Raw genomic sequence first — 25,816 nt, 5'->3', positions numbered from 1 at the left:
AATATTTTTGTTTCAAATATTACATGTGAATTGATCATACATACAATGAATTACACAATCATGTATTATGAATAATATTATTTTTACATGCAATATGTAAAATCCATGTTAAATAGTGAAAGAATCATATCTCTCTCATGTTAAATACTAAATTGTTTGTTTCTTTTACTTTTAATTACTTTAGTCTCTTTATATAAAGTTGATGTAAGGTTAAAACAGAAATTGAAATATTTTCTTTATGTCCAAAATTGATATTTTTTGTTATTATTAATTTTTAATTTGTTAGGGATGGCAAAAAGGGGAGGGATTCTCATGAATCCCGATGAGCACATAATCATTAAGTCTGCATGAGGTCTTGGTAAAGGAATGAATAACATGGTAGAAATGTATGGACTTTGGTTTGGACTTCTTTTAGCCAAGGACAGAGGAATTGACGAGATCACAATTTTGGGAGACTCCCTAACTACTATATAGCACTTGCACAAAGGCTCCCTTCTGAAGCAAAACAACTTGAATCTCCTCCTTCGAATAATTATGAGTAACTTGGGTTGGTTCTCTGACAAGGCCTTCTTTCACATATTAAGGAGCCATAATATAGAGGCAGGTGGACAAGAAAATCATGCTTGTAGGCTAAAGGTTTGTTTATTTTTACTTGTAGATTCAAACTGCAGATTATAATATGCTAAAACAATTGAATTGAATTTACTCTACTCATCAGCAGAAACCCAAATTGATCGATGAAAACATTAAGTAGAAAAGGAAGGATTTCAATCACACATAACACAATATTTTTTCTGGGGAAAGCAACTGCTCAAAACCTCAAGTATTTATATTGCATTAACCAAAAGATCTAAGAAGAAAATACAATGCTTGTTCAACCCGAACAATTCCTGCACAAGTACAATCTATCTCTTTGTTTCACAACCCAGCTCAAGCCAACACTTAGCCAAATATGTTGCTTGCCAAGCCCCTACTTCCTTGCACTCACAAGCTCCATGCAAAAAATTCTACTTCCTATTGCTTGGTCTCACCAATCCACACTCACCAAAAAAATGATTAAACTTCTGCCTTCATTCCTCCTTTTAAAGTAAATTTCTCTAAGGAATAATTTATTTTAGGCCTTCCTCTAACTACATGCACCACCTGTACAATTTGATGATTATACAACTGCTAGTACACTTCCCTTTAACTATAATCTCAATTGGGTCTTCCTCTGAACTGACATGCATGAGTTATTTTGAGTGAATTATATTGATCACTACATGTGAATTAAATCCAATTTACTTCACTTGACCACTCACTAGTTCCTCCAACAATTAGAACTATTTTAACTAAATTTAACTCAGTTAAACTGAATTAAATAACTATAACTCAAAATAAACTGCGACTCAACCCCTAAAACCTAGGGAGAACTCTACATGCCTCTAGTTTGACCCTCAACTTGAATTGACTGAACCAACTCGTTGGGTGTTGCTTTTTACCTATTTATTACACCTTCTTTCCCCATTTTTTATCCTTTTATCCTTGAGGCCTATGAACTTTACATGATTAATTCCCCTATTTTCTCACCTTTATAACCTATTCTACTATCATGTTATTTTGTCATATTTTACTGAATAATATGATGCTTTATTCCTTTTTGTGGCTAACTCGGGGAGCATTGAAGAATTATTTTGGAAAGCTCTTCTCCTTTTGCAGGTGTTTCTCGCAAGAACAAGGTTATGGAGTAGACAGGCAGTGTTGATTAACTACCAAGAAAGGTAGAGTAGTTCATTGTTACAGCCTGTATGTTGTTACATGTTTTTGTTACACTACGCGTTGATACAAAGGTATGTTATTACACCAAGGGTTCTGCCACTAGTGATTGTCATAACATCCCAAACCGTTATTCACTCGTAAGATGTCGTTGCACCGAAGGTGGAAAATGTGGTTATTATTCCACATAATAGTTGTCGGCAGTAGGAATTGTTTATTTTGGAAGAAACAGACCCAAGCGGTTGCAATCCTAACTAATGTATATTTGTATTTAGAAATAGGTTGTAACTACTTTTATTTTTATCAGCATGAGAATCGTGAGATTCTCATGACTGATCTATTTCTAATTTTGGGTATGTAATAACTATAAAGGAACTTTATTTTCCATGTACAAGGACACGACATATAGAAAATTACTGCTACACTGCTTTTGTAACTTTGAATTATTAATATTAATCAGCATGGTGATGTTATTACTACTCTTCGACTAATTCGTTAATTACTTTTGTTTTATTATTGTGCCCTGCTGAGGAGGAAGGGCTCTTCTCTTTGGCAGGGACTGCAATGATAGAGGTAGTGTACATTCTAGTTTAGCTATCTGATTTATGGTTTATTATCATTGTTGTACAAACTGTGGATTACATTCGTTGTTGTTCCAATTTACATTATGTTGTTACATTGAGTTAATCAACAGAATGGCAGTGACCAGCTGGAGTAGATATTAGTCACTATGTGGTGCGCCATTACTTTGATAGTTGTGAGGTGTGATTCAATTATGTGGAATGTTTTTATGTCTACATGAATGATTTGAATCAACAATTTGGTTCAATGACATCTTTTACTATTTTCTTCATTTTCTTATTCTTGGTTGTAGTGTATCGGCATAGATAATGCGAACTCCATTGAAACAGCAAGACCTACTCTAGGTTGACAATTAAATGTTGCAATCTTGGTCAATTAGGATTGATTAAAACAACACTACATTTTGGTGTCATTGTCGGGGATGGCAATTGACAATATAGTCAGCCAAGTTTTTTTGTTTGATGTAGAGTGTTCCTAGTCCACAATTGTTGGTCAGAAAGATGAGAGGTAAGAACCTGCACGTCACTCTAACATACCTAGGAAGGCTCACCATTGTGATCACTAGGGCACTTAGGGAATTTTGGTGTTTTGTTTAGCATGTCTTCAGCTCTTCAGTTGTTGTGCAGTAAGACGAGAGGTAAGAACCTATGCATTGCTCTAACATACATGGGCGGGCTTGCCATTTTCAAAGACTAAGACACTTTTGGTGTGAATTAATACACATAGGTTCCATGTGTGCAACTGTAGGAATTATAGAGATACCAAAACTACCCCCCACTCTAAATAGTCACAGGAAAAACGGGTCATAAAAAGGAAAGGAAGAGTGTAGATTTGGGAAGGAAAACATTTATCCAGGAACTAATCTCTAAGGCAGAAAAAGAACAGTCCAGCTCTCAAAGGGATGTAAGGAAAATAGGGCCACAGAAAGTTGTTACTCCCATAGCAAAAGCAGAAACCTTTGATTCTTGTATCTCAAGATCATATCATTCTAAAGCTAGCACCCATACCCCCAAGATCAAGAATCCAATTTAGGGGCAGAAGGGGGAAGCTAGTAGCCAGAACTTGAGGACCAAGGGGCAAGGGGAAACTGAGGGGGAACATCGAACACCTGAGACGGAAGAACACCTATTGGTTTATCAATACCCAGACACAGGTAGTGCGGTGAAATAGCCAGCCCCAAGGACATACGAGCCACTAAACACACCTACAATACCATCACAAGAACAATTTGAAGGAGTCTATTACATCAAGGGTTAGAAGGATTAGTCATGGGGGATAACAATGACAACAACGCTAAAACAAATGCTATTATCACCACTTTTGAGTTTCAAATCGAGGATATCAGAGGTGAAGCTCCTATGAAAAATATTCCTCTATCATCCTTACCATCCTTCTAGGGGATGATTGTGGAAGATCCAAACACCTTTTTATTTGATTTTGATGTCCTATGCATAAGTTATTATTATACCTCAGATGAAAAAAAATTAAAATTATTTCTTGCTAATTTAAAAGGGGCAGCCTTGAGATGGTTCATGGGATTGGGCTCCACTTCTATTCAAACATGGGATGATATGAAGGATACATTCTTATCAAAGTACCAAGACTATTGCAGAACCAAGGACTTAAGAGAGGAGATATTTAGAATGACACAAAAGGAGGATGAAAGCCTGGAAGATTATGTGGAGTGGTTCTACTATAACCTATAGAGGTATAAACATAGCGATTTAGACCAAGAAATATTGAAGACTATATTTATCTGAGGAATGAGGGATGAATTCCTTGACACCCTGAACCTATTAGGGAAGGGGGATATATCGCAAGAACCATTCGCTGAAATTGTAAAGCTCTGTCTAAGATGCTCTAGAGGATTGTCTAAGGGGAGGAGCACAGTTTGAGATGCCTTTGCCCGAATACAAAAATCTGCAGGAGGAGGAGTAACCAAAGCAAAGATCGGGAATTTGTTTGAAAATTTCAAGACTGATATCCTCAGTACTCTCTCTACCCAGATAATGACAGTGTAGATCAAGAAGGCACAAGCAGAAGTTGACACACCTCTGGCTGTGTTCTATCTAAATTGTCGGAAGAAACATCCTTTGAGGGAATGCGAATTAAACAACATCAACTTGTGTAATATTTGTGAGCTAGAACATTCGATAGGGAAATGTTTGGAGCTTCCTAGACTGAAGGCAATACTTAGAGAGTCAAGTAGGGAAGTGAAATCCTCTTATTTTATCGCACCAAGGAGGTCATGGCAACCATGACCTCCAGGTATGTGTCAAGATTTTTCCTCTTTAAATTCATGGAACAATGCATATGATACTTAGCAATATCCATGGCAATATCCTACTCCTCTTGTAATGCAGTTTCCTTCACCCTCGAACCAGTGGTCTCCATCTCCCTCTGTCCAATATCCTCAATCTCAACCATATCCTTGGAATCAGAATTGGAGAGGAAATGCCTAGAACTTAGCTTTACCTGGATTACCCATGCAACAACTGGATCCTCTCGAGGAGAAGGCAGTTCTCTTACCTACCAAAGAGCCCAAGAAGTTTCTCAAAGATATCATGACACAACACCAAACTGTGTACAGTTGGAAATTCACTAAAACTCTTTGAAAGCTATTGTTGGAAGGGAGAATCACTCTGATTCTGAAATACTTAAATTTGTAGTTGTTTGGATACCTAATATGAGGCATATCCAATGGAGAAAGAACTTATACATATGCTCAGAGCTCTATTGGCATATGAAAACTCTCATGGAATGCCTTCTTAGAAAGGAATGAAGCTAAAAGATAATTGTCTCTCTAGATGGATCCTATATCAGGAGCATAGAGTGATTTTTTTGGAGCACTGTGATATGGCCCTCATGCTTGCAAAAATTAAATCATTGCTTACCAAAGGAAATGGAGTTTCCTCTCCTAGCACTCCAGTTGCTCCCACAGGTGTATCAACCTCTACTTGATTTCTCTCATGGTTACATTTTTTCAATTAAATAAAAATAAAAATAAATAATATGAAGAATCATAAATAAGTCAAAATAATTGGCAAAAGTTTGCAAGTAAACAATTCAACTACTTGTGCCATCACGGATACGAATATAAACCAACCTAGATCCATCTCAACTCTGGATCTATCAACCGCCGAGAGGGATCAAATATCTTAAGGTGCAAATCTCTATTTTAAGTGCAAAACTTGATGAAAGATTTGCACCTCAACATATTTAATCCCTCTGAGAGCTTGAGACATAAAGAGTTAAATGGATCTAGGTTGGTTTAATTATTAATAATTAACAATTATAAATATTAATTAATTTATTTTATTTTATTTTATGTTTATTTTTATGTAATTCAACTGAGTCAAAATGTTTAGATAACATGTCAAAACATTACAACATATCTTCCATATTGGACTCAAGAGTGTCTCTAGATGCAAAAATGTGATAAAATCAAATTAAAAAAATATTTATAAATTATTTTGATTGTGAAATGAGAGATGGTTTATGGGTATGTGGTATTGATGAGCCATGGTATTGGCCCATGGTACTATAGCAAAGCCTATTTACAAGTTAACAATATCCATGGTAAAGAGTGGGTGAATATTTGTTGTTAAAAATCTTGTTATATTGTAAGTATTAAGTTTTTATGTGCTTATTAATGAAATTTAAATATTGTTACAAAATTATTATTTTAATTTATATGGTAAAATGGATCTTAATTTATAACTACTATTTATATCTTATATTATAGAGGGTTTAGATATATTTCAAAAGTAACTATAATCTTTTTGTTTTAAATTTAATTAAAAAAAGTTATAAAATATTTTGTTTGTGAAATGAGAGCTGGTTTTTGGGTATGTGGTATTTATAATCCATGGGGTATTGTAACAAAGCTTATTTAAAAGTACAAGTTATTAATATTTATGATAAAGTGAGCATGAATATCCATGGTTAAAAATATTGTTATATTGTGACTTTGTTGTAATTAATAAAGTTTTTGTTTGCTTATTGATTAATTTTATTTATGGTTTCAAAATCATTATTTTAATTTATAAGGTAAAATGGATATTAACTTAAAGTTATATGCTATATATTTTAATGTGATATGTATATTATTATTTTATTTTATCTAAAAAGATATTTGTAATTTTATTAATACAAAAATTACAATATAACAAATTGAATTTTAGTATTTTTATTACTCTTAATTTTTTATGGACACTACAACATCTCCCTATACTATACTCGACTCTATATTACTTTATTCTTTTATTATTATTTAATTGAAAAAACATATAAATATTTACGAATTCTTTACATCTTATAAATAAAACATGCTAATATAAATTCAACGTTGTAAAAATATTTATATATTTTTTTATATTATACTTATACATCTTTCCTATTTTAAATTTTAGAAAAAAACATTTAAAAATTTAAATAATAAATTTACTTCCAAAAATTACAATTCAACTTCACTTTAGCCCTACATAAAACTTGTAACTAACTCACTCGGAAGAAAGAATAAATTTTGTAGAGTGTGGATCACATTTGAGGATTTGTTATATAATAGGTATAATCAAATTATATAATATATGTATTTAATAAAAGTAACTCACTGGGAAGAAAAGAACCAAATTTTGGTGAGTGCGGGTCACACTGAGAATTTGTTATACAATATGTATAATCAAATTATATAATATATGGTATTTAATAAAATTTTAACCATGAGATGTTCAAAGGTTTTTTTGGTAGAGTGTTTCATTAAAAAACAAATTGCAATTCAACTTCACTTTAGCCATCCATAAAACAAAATTGGTAGGTAACCAACTTGGAAGAAAGAACAAATGTTGTGCTGCGTGGGTCACATTGGAGGATTTGCTATAAAATATGTATAATCAAATTATATAATATGTGGTATTTAATAAGAGTTTATCTGGGTGATGTTTAAAGGTTTTTTTGGTATTTTTTTAGAATAAATTTTTAATAAATTTTCAAATAGTTTATGGGTGGAAATTTAATTGGTGATCTCTAAATTTTATAGTATAAATGATGTAATTTAAGATTTAAATCTCAAACACTAAGTAAAAAAAAATTAGACAAAAAAATCAAAAATATAATTTATTAAACTAAACCCCTAATCTATATATATATATATATATATGAATGAAAGGTGTTTATGTCATTTTATGTTTTTGTGGAACTCTCGACATTGGTGAGAATGGTAGCTCAATAAATCAAAGGATTCATGAGCATGCAACCAACATCAAATATGGGAGAACTTGGTCCTCAGCTTTGGCCAAACATGGTGAAAAAATTAAACATCACATCTGCATTGAAGAGGCATATGCCATTGCAAAGAATAGTCATTTCCATCACTACAAGTTTAGGGAGCAATAGAAATCAGAAGAAGTCCAAATAATCTTAATAGAGAAGATGAGTAGAAAATTAGCAATTTTTAGGTTCCAACGTATATCTTTTTAATAATTTTATTATATATTTTTCAAAAAAAATTGAATACTTACTCTCATTTTAATTTATTTTTATTAATATTATTTTGATCCTCAAATAATTTTTAGATATTCTTGATTGACTTATTATTTTATTATTCTATTGTATGTTGTTATAAATAATAATAACTAATTAGATATTATTATTATTATTTATTATTATTTTATTTTTATTAATATTATTTAAGTTTCACTCCTAGTTAATAATTTCTTTAATTTGTTTTTTTAGTTAATGTTAGTTGTTGTTTTATTATTTTAGTGTGTGGTTGACTAATAAATATCAATTTATAAATTTATTAAATTTATTTTTTCTAATAGTCAATTTTAACATTCTAAAATATTTTATTAATTAACTATATTTATAAAGTCAAAATTCGCTATTATATTCTAACCATGGTAAATAAATCATCTTTATATTGAGCTTTCTCTATTTAATCCTATGTCATGATATGATTTTCTATCTATCTTCACTGTAAACTATATTGGTTGGTTCGCCCAGACAATTTTTTTTTATATAATTATTACTAAAATTTTATATATATATATATATATATATTTATATATAATATATTTTGTAAATAATAATTATTTTTTATCTAAATCTCGAGTGTAAGTACCCAGTAATTTAGAGCTCACATAATTAATCATCCTCAATACTTTAGCGGTTATACTCTACGACTCTACGAAATGGGATGTGATTTTTTTAATGGATTTTGAAAAAACTATAATTATTTTTTATTTTTTTGAATTTTTTTTAATAAGAAATAAGGAAAATTATTTGCATTTGCTTGTAATTTTTTTAAGATGACAAAGACTTCTGAGTAGGTTGGTACTCCTATTAAATGAATAAAGAATTGCAACTCTTTTAGGATTTGAGTTTGGGAAAATATAATTAATTAATTTGAATTAATTTATACATTTTTTTTTTCAAGGATGTGTGAGTTTTTAAGATTTTGTTAAGTTTTAGGTAATTGATTAATTTGAATCCATTTATAAATTTGTGTTAAATATCATGGATATAAAGTTTAATAAAAAAATATATTTTGCTTAAAATTTATTTTAAAGTTGTAAGCATTTTGAAGTCGATTATTATTTTTATTAAATGGTTAATTATTGATAGTTTTCTAGGATTTTAATAAATTTAATTATAATTAATTAATTTGAATCAATTTATAAAATTATTTTAAATTTAAAGATAATTTTATTTAATTTCTTTATTAATTTTTTTTTTTAATTAGATTATTGTTAATGCTACTTAAATTTGATTTATTTACAAATTTCAATTGAATTAAAGTTATTATTATATTAATAAGGGAAAAGATAATATTTTAAAACATATCTTTTTCTTTTTAAAAAGTTATAAAAGGGAAATTTTAACAATAAATTATTAAAAAACATGTTTTATTTAAAAAATAAATAAATTTCATACATCAAATTGATATATATATATATATATATATATATATATATATATATATATATATATATATATATATATATATGTTACCACAATCTATGATTGATACGTCATGATCCAACAAAATCTCCCAAGAAAAATTAATAAATTCAGCAAAATCTCCCCAAAAAAATTAATAAATCCCATTGTCATGAATTTTGGAAAGCCATTGCTTAATCATTTATTTATTTTTATGATATCTATTTCTTTTTCGTTGTGTTTAAATTAAGGTTATTTTACATGTTCAATGGAAGAAGAATTTGTTTAATAGTGGAATATTATTATTAGGATTGTATAAAATTTAATAGAAATGAATCTCACAAAAACTAACCAATCTAGACCTTATAATAATTATTTAAATTTCTTATATAAAAATTATAAAAACATTTTATATTAAAATTGAGTCTCTCAAAATTTCTCTTTTTTTTTTTTTCTCTCTTTCACTCGTATATAACTAGCATAGATCAATCTTAACTTTCGATCTACCAAAATGTAGAGAGGAATCAAATATTTTGAGGTGAAAACATTTCTTTAAGTTTTGCACTCAAAAGAGGTTTGCATCTTAAGGCATATTTGACATGTTTGTGCCTGAGAGATTTCATTCTTCTGTGCTCTTAGTAGATCTAGATCTGTGTTGGTTTTGAGAAAAACACTAATAAAATGTTTTAACTATAAGAAAACTATTATTTTCACTCATTTTATATAATATATACATAGTTGAATTTGGAATAATATATGTCCCTCATATTCACAAATAGAAAACATCTCTCTCATATATATATATATATATATATATATATATATATTATATATATATATATATATATATATATATATATATATATATAAGTTAAAAGATATAGAGTGTCACAACCCTACGTAAATACATAAAAGTTTTTTTTTTTTAAATGGTAAATTATATTACACCTACACAACCCTTTAACATAACCACTATTGCGTATAGTTTATCATTTGCTTATAGCCAATCAAAGGTGATATAACTTGGACACATTTTATTTCTTGACAATCTATACGATTTATTGGTTTATGGTTCGGCTCGTTGCATGGGTTACAAGTGTAATAAATCGGCAGTCGGATTGTCTGCCTAGTCCGACCCGTAACTTTTCCGGCGTTGAGTTGTTGGCGGCATTTAAGTTTTCATGACAGTGGTTTAACAGGTGGCCTGGCTCACCCGCTTGGCCATGTGACTCGTCGATCTTCGCACCCTCGGCCTTCACGCCTTGGGTTCCCGCTCTTTTCCTACGGTGGAGATCTAATGCCTCAGATCTGAGGGCAGGAAATCGTTTAAGGGTTTGAGGGCTCTTCATAAACCCTTAGAGCTTTGCTCGCGGCTCATTTGATACTGGACGGGTTCTCGGGTTTTCGCTGGTCTCTTAACACTTGGATCCGATTTCATTCATCGCCTCCTCCTGGACTTCATCAACAGCTCCGAGAACTTATGCTTGTTTTCCAGAGACGCTGTGCAGGTATATATTTTGTTTGAAATTAGGCACAGTTTTTTTTGCTATAGATTATCTCCTACTTCCGGGATTCGCCACAAGCTTTGCATGCGTTTTATCATAAGGTTTACTGCTGGATTGTATGCATCTATTAACTGTTTGTCCCTCGATATTTGTCGTGAGCAGGTAAGGATTATTGCAATGCCTCCTTTCTGCTTGCGGATTGACGGAGCCCAGTGTTTCGGCCTTCTCCGCTGCGTGCCGGGTAAGCAAATCGGCCCTAAGACCCTGGTGCGAAATCTGAGGGTTTTTCCCTTGATGTGCCCGAAACGGTTGTGATTTATACATGTTTGCCTTTTTCTTTTGTCTCTTATGTTCACTGGCTTTCCGCTGTTTAAAATCCAAGCGAGGAATTCCAGAGGAGGGTCCTCATGATTTGCATGTGTTTTCTCATATTCCCAGGTCTTTATGTTCCGGCTTGCCCTGTTGGGTTATGAGGAACAGGCGGTTCCCTTGCGCGGGATAAGCCTTAACCCTGTACAGCGGTTAAGTTATTCGAAGGCAACCTTGTCTTTCTAAGTTTAGTCATTCAAATGCAACTGTTATATGTAAATGATGAGGCCGCTGTTGAACTGGCCGCTGTGTATGAACCCCTCTAGTCAAAGGGTGTTTTTATTTAGATTTAATGAATATATTCAATTTGCTCTTTCAGTTCATCGCTTTTATTACAACTTGCTCTGTAATTGTTGGTTCACTTCTGGTTTTTCCTCGGATAGTTAAATGGCATGCCGCTTGTATTTACAGTATGCTCAGACCGATATTGTTGGCTTGCCATTCTGATTCGGTTAATTGTTACATCTAATCCTGTGAATGGTATGTATTCCAGTTCTTCCGCTACCGCATTATGCTATTGTCCTCAGGAATGGTAGTGGATTTTTCCCTTGCTACTTATTTTTGTTTACATACTCCTTTCACAGTTACGGAATGCTGTATTACCAGCATATGGGTATTTACCGTTACTGAGCTTAAGTTATAATAAAAATGTTAGATTGTTACTGAGTATATATATATTACCTGGTTTGAATGTACGTGCTTACATGTAGTTACTTACGCTGTCGTGTCCATAGCCACGGTTAGAGCAGTTTCTGTGGTTGCACTTGTTGTTCGTTGGAATCTAAGTTTGGCTTGTATTCTTCTGGTATCTCTTCTTAAGTTAATCATTCTTGTAATAGTTACTTCTTCAGTACCGTTTGGTTAACTGTAATTGTTTCACTGTTAAAGCAACATGTTTCGTAATATTTACCTCTTCGATGTCATTGGGTTATATGTGACTATTTCTTAGTTTTAAGTGGACTTTCTTGCTATCACAGACTCGTAAAGTCTCTAAACTCTAAACTATGTCCACAATGTATATTCAGATGATTTGTCCAGTGGGTATTCGGTTAGGATAACCCTGGCTGGCTTTTACATTCCTTCTTTTAATGATGATAACTCAAGTAATAAAAGATAGCCTAATCGTTCTCTTAATGCACTAACTGCTCGGATAAACACCGCAGTGCTTCTAGTCCAACTCATTGTTTATATGTTTCTTCTTGTTGAACTATCATTAGCGTATCAGGTTTTCCCTTTTACAGTTATCTGACATTTAATCAGTAATTTTTGCCTGAATCAAATATATTACAGCAACATGATATCGAGGTGGAATTTTATAATGTAATGGGTCTGCACTGTCAACTACTGGAAATTTAGCTAACAGTATGGTCAACATTCATTGTTGAACTAGTTTTCCTTCAAATACTATTACGTACCTGGTTCACCAGATTTGTATATATGCTTCAGAAGTTCACCTGCAATCCATGTTTGCTCTTGTCCTCCCAACCATGAGACCCATCGCTAAGACTGGGATCTCCCCCCGAGCTATCTTGCAGGCCTACAGCCCTCAACAAGATACATGCACCTTGTGCCTGGTTATCTGGTCCTTACCAGACTTAACCAGCTTGTTTTTCCTTCTCCTTCTATCTGTCCCTACAGGACAGAATTTTTGTCTCTACCCCCTTTTTCCCTTCAAGGACTTTCCCGTTAGGGAGGGTAGTTTCATTCAGTTTTCATAACTTATTTTCTTCTTCAAATCCTCCTTTTAGAGGTTGCCAGCATTTCAAGAAGTATATATTTTCCAATATATATTTAATTCACAAATAAAATAATATGATTAGAGTTTTTTTTTTTTTTAAACAACAGTCTTTCAACTCTATCTCTTACTACAGTAAAATTCCAATATTTACATTTTCCAGGGTCATCACATCTCCCCCTCCTGAGATTGGACATCGTCCCGATGTCTGATTTCCATAAACAATTCCGAGTAAGCCTTTTTAATGAGCTCTTCGTCTTCCCAAGTGGCCTCATCAGGCCCATAGTGCTGCCACTGCACTTTAACTTGGGTAATAGCTCGCTTCCGTAGCCGCACTTCTCTCCGGTCGAGGATGTTCAGTGGCTCGACCAGAACCTCGCCTTCCGGTTCGACCTGCAATCAACAACAATTCCAGTCACTTCCTGCCTGGAATAAAAGCTTAACTAGATCAACCAGATTAGTTCTTACCCGTACATCCTGCCATTTGATCACATGTTTAGGGTCGTAAACGTATTTTTTTAGTATAGAAACGTGGAAGACATTGTGGATCCTAATATGGCTTGGCAGGGCAAGTTGGTAAGCTACCAGCCCCACTCTTGCCAAGACCTGAAAAGGTCCAAAATAACGAGGAGCAAGTTTGGCACAACCGCTCCATTGCAGGGTACTTCTTCTGGCTTGGATCCTCACAAAAACATGGTCACCGACCTGATATTCTTTGAACCTTCTTTTCCGATCTGAAAAGCTTTTTTGTCTGTCCTGAGTAGCCTTTAAATTAGTACGCACCTTTTTTACCATGTCTTCCATTTCTTTGAGCATTTCTGGTCCCAATCTTAATTTATCCTCAGGTCCACCCTAGCTTGAGGGTGTGCGGCATTTCCGCCCATACAAGACCTCAAAGGGGCTCATTTGTGTTGACGTGTGATATCCGTTATTATATGTGAATTCCACCAAGTGTAAATATTCCTCCCATTGAGTTGGTTTCTGCATTACACATGCTCTCAACATGTCCTCCACTACTTGGTTCACTCGTTCTGTTTGACCATCGGTCTAGGGATGATAGGCTGTGCTGAAATTCAGCTGTGTTCCCAGTTCAGTAAACAATGCTCTCCAAAAAGTTGACGTGAATTTTACATCACGATCAGATATTATTATCTTCGGAAGTCCATGCAGTTTGAACACATTCTGCATAAAAATATGAGCAATTTGCACAGCCTTATAAGTGGACTGCACAGGTATAAAGTGTGCTGCCTTACTCAGTTTATCTACCACTACCATAATGGAGTCATTGTTTTTCTTTGTCCGAGGCAAACCGGTTATAAAATCCATAGAAATAGTTTCCCATTTCCACTCTGGAATGGGTAAAGGTTGTAGTAGCCCTGCTGGATGCAAATGCTCCGCTTTAATCTGTTGACACTCCAAACACCGTGCTAAGTATTCAGCTACATTCTTTTTCATTCCTGGCCAATAATATTCTTTTCTAAGTGCGGTGATCATTTTTTGGTACCCTGGGTGTCCAGTATAGTGGCTGATGTGAAACTCATCCAAAATCAGATTTCTAAGACCATCCTTATTAGGTACATACAGCCTCTTATTATAATACAGCATTCCAGCTTCATCTAATTCATATCCCTGCTAATTTTTCCCGCTAGAAAGTTGTTGTACATGCTGTTTTATTTGCTGGTATTTAGCATCTTGATCTGCTGCTGTTTTTATCATTTCAAACAAGGAATTCTTCCATTTACTGAACGAAATTTCATACAAGCACTGCACCTTTCGACTCAATGCGTCGGCTACACGGTTCTCCTTCCCTTTTAAGTGCTTAATTTCAAAATCAAATCCACTTAGAAAATCTGCCCAGCGGGCTTGCCTCGTATTTAAGGTAGGTTGGCTGAAATAATTTGTCAAGCTGTGGTGATCTGTTAACAACAGAAATTTTCTCCCTAAGAGATAATGCCGCCACATCTTCAGTGCGTGTATAATGGCTGCCAATTCTAAGTCGTAGGCAGAATATTTCTGCTCATGTTCCTTTAGTTTTCTTGATTCGTACGCGATCACTCTTCCTTCCTGCATCAATACACCACCCACACCCTCCTTACTCGCATCAGTACATACCACGTAATCCTTATTAGGATTAGCTATACTCAAGATGGGTGCGGTGGTGAGTAAATGTTTAAGTTGCTCAAAGCTCTGCTGACACTCTGAGGTCCATTTGAATACCCTTCCTTTTTTTTGTAAGGAGGTGATAGGGTATGCTACCCTTGAAAAACCTTCCACGAATCTTCTATAATAACCAGCTAGCCCCATAAAGGACCTGATATCCGCCACATCCTTTGGTATGGGCCATTCCATTATAGTCCTTATCTTTTCAGGGTCCACTACAATCCCCTCTTTTGTGATTATATGACCTAAGTATTGTATTTCCTCCCTGAAGAAATCACACTTGCTGAACTTAGCATATAGCTGATGTTCTCGGAGAGTTTGTAGCACTAATCTGAGATGCTCCTCGTGCTCCTCCCTAGAATGAGAATATATCAGAATATCATCGATAAATATCAACACAAATTTATCCAAGAACCTATGAAACACACTGTTCATCAAACACATAAAGGTGGCAGGTGCATTGGTCAAGCCAAAAGGTAGCACTACAAACTCGTAGTGCCCATACCGTGTTCTGAAAGCTGTTTTAGCGATATCTTCCGCCTTAATCCTAATCTGGTGATACCCGGATCGCAGATCGATCTTAGAGAACATTGTTGTGCCCTTCACTTGATCGAAAAGTTCATCAATCCGAGGTAAAGGATATTTATTTTTGATCGTCAGCTTGTTCGGCTGACGATAGTCTATGCACATCCGAAGAGTTCCATCTTTTTTCTTGACAAATAACACTGGGCTCCCCATGGTGATACACTGGGGCGAATATAATTTTTGTCTAGCAGCTCTTGTAGTTGCATTTTTAATTCTGTTAATTCAGGTACGCTCATTCGATAAGGTGCCCGCGACACTGGTGCTGCCCCCGGTGTCAATTCGATGGTAAAGTCTATATCTCTTTTAGGTGGCAGCCCAGGTATCTCCTCTGGAAAAACATCTGCAAATTCTTGTATTACGGGAATATTTTCCAGCGTGGCTGTTTTATCCTTTTGATTTGCATAGCCTACCTGAATGGCATAAATTTGACATTTCTTTTTGATACATTTAGCTAGTTGGGATGTCGTGATCGGCCGGATCTGCACGGGGCGCTTGATCCCTTGCAGTTCCTGTTTCTCTCCAAAGTCATCTTTATAGTAAATGGTTTTCGTCTTGCAGTTTACTAGTGACCAGTGTTTTTCCAGCCAATCCATCCCAATCAGAACGTCATATGAACCCAAAGGAAGTACATTCAGATCCACTACTATTGGCTGTCCTGCTATGGTTAAAGAGCAACTATTAATTTTTTGCCAAGACCCGTCTCTTGGCCCCCGTAGCTAGCTGTACCAGCAATGGATTCTTGAATTTTTCAGATTGTAACTTACATTGTTCTACTATCTTTGGGCTAATATAACTTAAAGTGGCTCCTGGATCAATGAGAACAGCTATAGAAAGATTCGAAATTTTACCTTCAAATTCCACCATAGTCGGCTGGTATTCCGCTTGACGATCATCCAGGGCTGCGTTAATCCTTGGTATGCTACGTCCCACATCCCCAACAGTTGATGCTTCGTGAATCTGGGATATCTGATTAGTACCCTTTCGCTGCGGGCAGTTTTTGACGTAGTGTGGTCCTCCACAGCCCCAGCATTGAACTGGAGGTCTGGCCATTCCTTCGCCCTCCGGCCTAGTAGGCTGTTCACTCACTCTGGACTCACTGGTTGGCCTAGCCCTGAGTGACCCTCTTGCTACAGTTCTGCTGTTCTGCCCTTTGCCAGCTCCCTTACTACCATTGCTGCGACTTCCTTTACTATTCCCAACTGTTTTGTTACCTCTTCTTTCATTCCATCTTTTATTTGCAGCCTCTCCTCTCGGTTTATTCTGCTGGTAACAGATTCTAGCCTTGCGGATAGCTTCATCCATTGTCCTAGGATTGTCAAACTTGATCCTTTCTCTTATATATAGAGGTAAACTGCTAACAAATCTTTGCACCTTAGCTTTCTCCTCCTTAATATAGGGCACATAGCGAAGCAGGGAGGTAAAACAGTTGATAAATTCGTCCATAGTCTGCTGCCCCAACCGTAAATCATGGAATTCCCTTGCTTTTTCATCGTAGAAGCGCTCGGTTAGATATCTCTCTTTGAAGTATTTTTGAAACTTTTCCCATGTTATGGTCCGTTCGCTTACCCCCTTGACGATCTTAACTTTCTCCCACCACAGGGTTGCTTTACCTTGTAACTGAAAGATGGCCAATCGTGCCTTCAGGTTGTGGTCATATTCATACAACTGGAAATATTTGTTCATGTTAATTAACCATGCTTCAGCCGCTTCTTCCTGTTCCCCATCAAAATGTGGGGGTTTAATTTTTTGAAATTCTCCCTGCAGCTCCACTCTCTGACGTTTTGAAGTCTGTTGTTCGAGTACATTATCAGAATGGTCCTCCTTTTCTTCTGAGTTTTCAGGTTCAGTTTGATAGTTTCGTTCTTCTGTCATCCTCTGTTGTTCCGCACTGGGATTAGCTAGTGGTGGGTTCTGCCTATCCGACAAACTCTTCAGAATTCTTTCTTGTTCCACCGTCAGTCATGCATTATCCTCTCGTAAACGTGCCATCTCATTCTTCAGTTCCTGAACAGTCTCCAGTATTGCAAGGTTTGTGCTACGTGTCTCCTCGCCAAGCTGTACCCACAGCTCTGGGTTGTCCCGAGGATTTACTGCAGGTTCCTGACCTGCCATCGATCTATGCGAAGCGCTGCCGGCTCTCTGCATATTCCCTGTTTTCTATCTGTTAGCTATTAGCTGTTATTTCCCTGTGTCTCACCCCTAGAAATGGGACAAGAAAAGGAGTTAGTTTAATTAACTCTCTATCTTACAGATGTACAAGATGGTTATCTGTACATTTTAAACATGTTGTTCCAGAGGCCACAGTATTGTAACCATGCTCTGATACCAATTTGTCACAACCCTACGTAAATACATAAAAGATTTTTTTTTTAAATGGTAAATTATATTACACCTACACAACCCTTTAACATAACCACTATTGCGTATAGTTTATCATTAGCTTATAGCCAATCAAAGGTGATATAATCTTGGACACATTTTATTTCTTGACAATCTATACGATTTCTTGGTTTATGGTTCGGCTCGTTGCATGGGATACAAGTGTAATAAATCGGCAATCGGTTTGTATGCCCGGTCCGACCCGTAACTTTTCCGGCGTTGAGTTGTTGGCGGCATTTAAGTTTTCATGACAGTGGCTTAACAGGTGGCCTGGCTCACCCGCTTGGCCATGTGACTCATCGAACTTCGTACCCTCGGCCTTCACGCCTTGGGTTCCCGCTCTTTCCCTACAGTGGAGATCTAATGCCTCAGATCGGAGGGCAGGAAATCGTTTAAGGGTTTGAGGGCTCTTCATAAACCCTCAGAGCTTTGCTCGTGGCTCATTTGGTACTGGACTGGTTCTCGGGTTTTCTCTGGTCTCTTAACACTTGGATCCGATTTCATTCATCGCCTCCCCTGGACTTCATCAACAGCTCCAAGAACTTATGCTTGTTTTCCAGAGACACTGTGTAGGTAATATATTTTGTTTGAAATTAGGCACAATTTTTTTTGCTATAGATTATCTCCTACTTCCGGGATTCGCCACAAGCTTTAAATGCATTTTATCATAAGGTTTACTGCTGGATTGTATGCATCTATTAACTGTTTGTCCCTCGATATTTGTCGTGAGCAGGTAAGGATTATTGCAATGCCTCCTTTCTTCTTGCGGATTGACGGGGCCAAGTGTTTCGGCCTTCTCCGCCGCGTGCCGGGTAAGCAAATCGGTCCTAAGACCCTGGTGCGAAATCTGAGGGTTTTTCCCTTGATGTGCCTGAAACGGTTGTGATTTATACATGTTTTGCCTTTTTCTTTTGTCTCTTATGTTCACTGGCTTTCCGCTGTTTAAAATCCAAGCGAGGAATTCCAGAGGAGGGTCCTCATGATTTGCATGTGTTTTCTCATATTCCCAGGTCTTTATGTTCTGGCTTGCCCTGTTGGGTTATGAGGAACAGGCGGTTCCCTTGCGCGGGATAAGCCTTAACCCTGTACAGTGGTTAAGTTATTCGAAGGCAACCTTGTCTTTCTAAGTTTAGTCATTAAGATGCAACTATTATTTGTAAATGATGAGGCCGCTGTTGAACTGGCCGCTGTGTATGAACCCCTCTAGTCAAAGGGTGTTTTTATTTAGATTTAATGAATATATTCAATTTTCTCTTTCAGTTCATCGCTTTTATTACAACTTGCTCTGTAATTGTTGGTTCACTTCTGGTTTTTCCTCGGATAGTTAAATGGCATGCCGCTTGTATTTACAGTATGCTCAGACCGATATTGTTGGCTTGCCATTCTGATTTGGTTAATTGTTACATCTAATCCTGTGAATGGTATGTATTCCAGTTCTTCCGCTACCGCATTATGCTATTGTCCTCAGGAATGGTAGTGCATTTCTCCCTTACTACTTATTTTTGTTTACATACTCCTTTCACAATTACGGAATGCTGTATTACCAGCATATGGGTATTTACCGTTACTGAGCTTAAGTTATAATAAAAATGTTAGATTGTTACTGTGTATATAAATATTACCTGGTTTGGATGTACGTGCATACATGTAGTTACTTACGCTGTCGTGTCCATAGCCACGGTTAGAGCAGTTTCTGTGGTTGCATTTGTTGTCCGTTGAATGGATACTAGGGAATCTAAATTTGGCTTGTATTCTTATGGTATCTCTTCTTAAGTTAATCATTCTCATAATAGTTACTTCTTCAGTATCGTTTGGTTAACTGTAATTGTTTCACTGTTAAAGCAACCTGTTTCGTAATATTTACCTCTTCGATGTCATTGGGTTATATGTGACTATTTCTCAGTTTTAAGTGGACTTTCTTGCTATCACAAACTCGTAAAGTCTCTAAACTCTAAACTATGTCCACAATGTATATTCAGATGATTTGTCCAGCAGGTATTCGGTTAGGATAACCCTGGCTGGCTTTTACATTCCTTCTTTTAATGATGGATAACTCAAGTAATAAAAGATAGCCTAATAGTTCTCTTAATGCACTAACTGCTCGGATAACACCGCAGTGCTTCTGGTCCGACTCATTGTTTATATGTTTCTTCTTGTTGAACTATCATTAGCGTATCAGGTTTTCCCTTTTACAGTTATCTGACATTTAATTAGTAATTTTTTGCTTGAATCAAATATATTACAGCAACATGATATCGAGGTGGGATTTTATAATGTAATGGGTCTGCACTGTCAACTACTGGAAATTTAGCTAACAGTATGGTCAACATTCATTGTTGAACTAGTTTTCCTTCAAATACTATTACGTACCTGGTTCACCAGAGTTGTATATATGCTTCAGAAGTTCACCTGCAATCCATGTTTGCTCTTGTCCTCCCAACCATGAGACCCATCGCTAAGACTGGAATCTCCCCCCGAGCTATCTTGCAGGCCTACAGCCCTCAACAAGATACATGCACCTTGTGCCTGGTTATCTGGTCCTTACCAGACTTAACCAGCTTGTTTTTCCTTCTCCTTCTGTCTGTCCCTACAGCACAAAATTTTTGTCTCTACCCCCTTTTTCCCTTCGAGGACTTTCCCGTTAGGGAGGGTAGTTTCATTCAGTTTTCATAACTGATTTTCTTCTTCAAATCCTCCTTTTAGAGGTTGCCAGCATTTCAAGAAGTATATATTTTCCAATATATATTTAATTCAAAAATAAAATAATATGATTAGAGTTTTTTTTTTTTTAAAAACAACAGTCTTTCAACTCTATCTCTTACTACAGTAAAATTCCAATATTTACATTTTCCAGGGTCATCACATAGAGAGAGGGGGAGAGATTTTTGTCATTGATATTTTTTAAAATGTTACATGTCAACTCCATATTAAACATTGAATAAATTACAAATCTCCCTCTTATATTGAATTAGAGAGAACTAAAGACTTTCTCTCTATGTTTCTTTCTCTAGAAAAAATTGATTAAAAAAATGATGTTGTTTAATATAGATATTAAATTTTTTATTTATCGCTATCATTATTTTTTTTTATTAACATATTTTTGTTTCAAATATTACATGTGAATTGATCATACATACAATGAATTACACATCATATATTATCAATAATATTATTTTTACATGCAATATGTAAAATCCATGTTAAATAGTGAAAGAATCATATCTCTCTCATGTTAAATAGTAAATTGTTTGTTTCTTTTACTTTCAATTACTTTAATCTCTTTATATAAAGTTGATGTAAGGTTAAAGCAGAAATTGAAATATTTTCTTTATGTCCAAAATTGATTTTTTTGTTATTATTAATTTTTAATTTGTTAGGGATGGCAAAAAGGGGAGGGATTCTCATGAATCCCGATGAGCACATAATCATTAAGTCTGCATGAGGTCTTGGTAAAGGAATGAATAACATGGTATAAATGTATGGACTTTGGTTTGGACTTCTTTTAGCCAAGGACAGAGGAATTAACGAGATCACAATTTTGGGAGACTCCCTAACTACTATATAGCACTTGCACAAAGGCTCCCTTCTGAAGCAAAACAACTTGAATCTCCTCCTTCGAATAACTATCAGTAACTTGGGTTGGTTCTCTGACAAGGCCTTCTTTCACATATTAAGGAGCCATAATATAGAGGTAGGTGGACAAGAAAATCATGCTTGTAGGCTGAAGGTTTATTTATTTTTACTTGTAAATTCAAACTGCAGATTATAATATGCTAAAACAATTAAATTGAATTTACTCTACTCATCAGCAGAAACCCAAATTGATCGATGAAAACATTAAGTAGAAAAGGAAGGATTTCAATCACACATAACACAATATTTTTTCTGGGGAAAGCAACTGCTCAAAACCTCAAGTATTTATATTGCATTAACCAAAAGATCTGAGAAGAAAATACAATGCTTGTTCAACCCGAACAATTCCTGCACAAGTACAATCTATCTCTCTGTTTCACAACCCAACTCAAGCCAACACTTAGCCAAATATGTTGCTTGCCAAGCCCCTACTTCCTTGCACTCACAAGCTCCATGCACAAAATTCTGCTTCCTATTGCTTGGTCTCACCAATCCACACTCACCAAAAAAATGATTAAACTTCTTCCTTCATTCCTCCTTTTAAAGTAAATTTCTCTAATTAAGGAATAATTTATTTTAGGCCTTCTTCTAACTACATGCACCACCTGTACAATTTGATGATTATACAACTGCTAGTACACTTCCCTTTAACTGTAATCTCAATTGGGTCTTCCTCTAAACTGACATGCATGAGTTATTTTGGGTGAATTATCAGTTATCGGATTGATCACTACATGTGAATTAAATCCAATTTAATTCACTTGACCACTCACTAGTTCCTCCAACAATTAGAACTATTTTAACTAAATTTAACTGAGTTAAACTGAATTAACTAACTAAAACTCAAAATAAACTACGACTCAACCCCCTAAAACCTAGGGAGAACTCTACATGCCTCTAGTTTGACCCTCAACTTGAATTGACTGAGCCAACTCATTGGGTGTTGCTTTTTACCTATTTATTACACCTTCTTTCCCCATTTTTTATCCTTTTATCCTCGAGTCCTATGAACTTTACATGATTAATTCCCCTATTTTCTCACCTTTATAACCTATTCTACTATCATGTTATTTTGTCATATTTTACTGAATAATATGATTCTTTATTCCTTTTTGTGGCTAACTGGGGCAGCATTGAAGAATTATTTTGGAGAGCTCTTCTCCTTTTGCATGTGTTTCTCGCAAGAACAAGGTTATGGAGTAGACAGGCAGCGTTGATTAACTATCGAGAAAGGTAGAGCAGTTCATTGTTACATCCTGTATGTTGTTACATGTTTTTGTTACACTACGCGTTGATACAAAGGTCCGTTATTACACCAAGGGTTCTGCCGCTAGTGATTGTCATAACATCCCGAACCGTTATTCACTCGCAAGATGTTGTTGCACCGAAGCTGGCAAATGTGGGTATTATTCCACATAATAGTTGTCGACAGTAGGAATTGTTTATTTTGGAAGCAACAGACCCAAGCGGTTGCAATCCTAACTAATGTATATTTGTATTTAGAAATAGGTTGTAACTACTTTTATTTTTTATCAGCATGAGAATCGTGAGATTCTCATGACTGATCTGTTTCTAATTTTGGGTATGTAATAACTATAAAGGAACTTGATTTTCCATGTACAAGGACACAACATATAGAAAATTATTGCTACTCTGCTTCTGTAACTTTGAATTATTAATATTAATCAGTACGGTGATGTTGTTACTACTCTTCGACTAATTCATTAATTACTTTTGTTTTATTACTGTGCCCTGCTGAGGAGGAAGGGCCCTTCTCTTTGGCAGGGACTGCAATGATAGAGGTAGTGTACATTCTAGTTTAGCTAATTGATTTATGGTTTCTTGTTATTGTTGTACAAATTGTGGATTACATTCGTTGTTGTTCCAATTTACATTATGTTGTTACATTGAGTTAATCAACATAATGGTAGTAACCAGCTGGAGTAGATATTAGTCACTATGTGGTGCGCCCTTACTTTGATAGTTGTGAAGTGTGATTCAATTATGTGGAGTGTTTTTATGTCTACATGAATGATTTGATTCAACAATTTGGTTCAGCGACATCTTTTACTATTTTCTCCATTTTCTTATTCTTGGTTGTAGTGTATTGGCACAGACAGTGCGAACTCCATTGAAACAGCAAGACCTACCCTAGGTTGACAATTAAATGTTGCAATCTTGGTCAATTAGGATTGATTAAAACAACACTACATTTTGGTGCCGTTGTTGGGGATGGCAATTGATAATATAGTTAGCCAAGTTTTTTTTTTTGATGTAGAGTGTTCCTAGTCCACAATTGTTGGGCAGAAAGACGAGAGGTAAGAACCTGCACATCACTCTAACATACCTAGGAAGGCTCACCATTGTGATCACTAGGGCACTTAGGGAATTTTTGTGTTTTGTTTAGCACGTCTTCAGCTCTTCAGTTGTTGTGCAGTAAGACAAGAGGTAAGAACCTATGCATTGCTCTAACATACATGGGCAGGCTTGCCATTGTCAAAGACTAAGACACTTAGGGTGTGAATTAATAACATAGGTTCCATGTGTGCAACTGTAGGAATTATAGAGATACCAAAACTACCCCCCACTCTAATTAGTCACAGGAAAAACGGGTCATAAAAAGGAAAGGAAGAGTGTGGATTTGGGAAGGAAAACATTTATCCAGGAACTAATCTCTAAGGCAGAAAAAGAACAGTCCATATCTAAAAGGGATGTAAGGAAAATAGGGCCACATAAAGTTGTTACTCCCATAGCAAAAGCAGAAACCTTTGATTCTTGTATCTCAAGATCATATCATTCTAGAGCTAGCACCCATACCCCCAAGATCAAGAATCCAATTTAGGGGAAGAAGGGGGAAGCTAGTGGCCAGAACTTGAGGACCAAGGGGCAAGGGGAAACTGAGTGGGAACATCGAACACCTGAGACAGAAGAATACCTATTGGTTTATCAATACCCAGATACAGGTAGTGCGGTGAAACAACCAGCCCCAAGGACATATGAGCCACTAATCACACCTACAAGACCATCACAAGAACAGTTTGAAGGAGTCTATTACAGCAAGGGTTAGAAGGATTAGTCATGGGGGATAAAAATGACAACAACGCTAAAACAAATGCTATTATCACCACTTTTGAGTTTTGAATCAAGGATATCAGAGGTGGAGCTCCTATGAAAAATATTCCTCTATCATCCTTACCATCCTTCTAGGGGATGATTGTGGAAGATCCAAACACCTTTTTATTTGAGTTTGATGTCTTATGCATAAGTTATGATTATACCTCAGATGCACAAAAATTAAAATTATTTCTTGCTACTTTAAAAGGGGCAGCCTTGAGATGGTTCATGGGATTGGGCTCCACTTCTATTCAAACATGGAATGATATGAAGGAGACATTCTTATCAAAGTACCAAGACTATTGCAGAACCAAGGACTTAAGGGAGGAGATATTTAGAATGACACAAAAGGAGGATGAAAGCCTGGAAGATTATGTGGAGTGGTTCCACTATAATCTACAGAGGTCTAAACATAGCGATTTAGACCAAGAAATATTGAAGACTATATTTATCAGAGGAATGAGGGATGACTGCCTTGACACCCTGAACCTATTAGGGAAGGGGGATATATCGCAAGAACCATTCACTGAAATTGTAAAGCTCTGTCTAAGATGCTCTAGAGGATTGTCTAAGGGGAGGAGCACAGTTTGAGATGCCTTTGCCTGAATACAAAAATCTGTAGGAGGAGGAGTAACCAGAGCAAAGATCGGGAATTTGTTTGAAAATTTCAAGACTGATATGCTAAAAGAGTGAGATATTTGTGCATGAAGAAACCTAGGAGGAAGCCTAAAGACCCTACCACCATACATGTGATGGGGAAATTATCCAAATTAATGTTTTTTCAACCTCTTCTAACTAAGTATAATGATCTAGGAAATCCTATGGTTACTTTCTACATTAATGATCAGCTCATATCTAACACGTTGATCAATCTCAGGGCTACCATTAATATAATGAAAAAGGACCTCTTTACCACTCTTGGGCTACAAGGACTTATACATACTCCTACTATACATGAATTCACGGACAGGTCCCATGTTAAACCCGAGGGGGTGTTAGAGGATATAATGATTACAATAGCTTCTTGGAGGTATCTGGCTGACTTTCTTATCTTGTAGCC

This window comes from Pinus tabuliformis, chromosome J, assembly GCF_031772625.1.
Source record: "Pinus tabuliformis cultivar Carrire ecotype Pingquan chromosome J, CPIR1, whole genome shotgun sequence".
Lineage (NCBI taxonomy): Eukaryota > Viridiplantae > Streptophyta > Pinopsida > Pinales > Pinaceae > Pinus > Pinus tabuliformis.
The sequence above is the reverse complement of the archived record's forward strand: the minus strand, read 5'-3'. Positions refer to the sequence as shown.